This window comes from Candoia aspera, chromosome 2 (assembly GCF_035149785.1).
Source record: "Candoia aspera isolate rCanAsp1 chromosome 2, rCanAsp1.hap2, whole genome shotgun sequence".
NCBI classification, from domain to species: Eukaryota; Metazoa; Chordata; class Lepidosauria; order Squamata; family Boidae; genus Candoia; species Candoia aspera.
In genome coordinates, this window is record NC_086154.1 from 81,620,083 (window position 1) to 81,621,484 (window position 1,402).

The following is a 1,402-nucleotide window of genomic DNA, read 5'->3' on the forward strand; positions in this document are numbered from 1 at the left end:
ATTAATAATTGACCATATGGTAGCTTGGAACAGCATTCCTCTGGAACTATATATGTTGGAAGTTTTGGCAAATCCAGCATGCCTCATTAACATGTAAATTGAGTTGTCCCACAATGCAACTCAGAGGAAGCTGTTTGTTGCCACTCCCACTCCCACTCCCTTCTTCCTCTTTCTCTCTTTCCCTTCTCCACCCAGGGAGACGCAGCATGCATGCTGCTCTCTTCATCAGGGCCATGTGCTCGGGCCTTGATGTGGGATTCTGCCCCTTTCTTTCACACACCTCTTGGCAGCTATAGGGCTGAGAGTTTAGGACAGACTGTTTAATTAGAAAGAAAAGAAGAACAAAGGAACTTTATCTTTTTCCACCAAGATGGATGTAGTAGAAGCAACAAAGAATAAAGTCAGTAAGCTTCTTTTTACTTCTTAATCCAATGTGTCTAAGCGTGTGATTCTTTATGCTTGGGAGGGCTGAATGTGTAAGATCAATAACCAGTGTGTCTCTGGCATGCTCACTGAAGCTATCTAAGATAATTTTCTTTTTCTGTGCCAGCTTCTAAGCTGTGTTATAAGCTCTGCTCCATTTCAGTGGTTCTAGCAGGCCGCTGAATTGGCTTCAATATAGTGGGGGGGAAAAAACCCTAGGATTTTCAAGGCACTATGCATTTCAAGAGCACTGAAATGCCACGGGCATTTGTTTGCTTCATTCCAGTCATTTTGTGCTGGCTGATGTCCCCAGGCTCAGTGGATAGCATTTCTCATGACTCATGAGAAAAAGTCATGTGGAAAACTAGACTGGCATGGAATTTGCTATCCCCATTACCCATCCCTCTCCTGCCTCCATTGTCTCTATTTCCAAGCAGTTCAGTCACCTGACTTCCCTCCAAAGAAATGGGTAGCAAAGCCTCACAGATTTTACACACCTTGAGGCTGACCTTGAACAGTATTAGAGGATGGAGGAAAATTCTATTTTAATATCAGTACAGCTAAGGACAAGTTACACCCTCCCCATTCAAGGGCTGCTGACGAAATGAAGGCAATGTCATATAGACCTTCAGAATTTATTTACTTTTCCTGGTTCAGGGCTATTCTATGCTTTCAGTATCTTTGATGCTGTTGAATAATACTGGATTAATAAGCGATGACCTAGGTTCACAAATACCAATCCATAATTTGGTTTGTTTCGGCTTGAGTGTTGTGTGAATTGAACGATAGTTACAGTGACCTTATTTTCTTGGAGAAAATAAAGGACAAACCTGAAAAAGGGGCAAATCTGAAAGAGGTTCATAAGAATTTAAAAAATGAACTGTTTATGCTTATAACTTTGCTTTACAAAGGAAAATTCAAGAGCAAAACCACAAAAATAATTAAATTAAATTAAATTAATCTAACGAGCCAGTTTCTG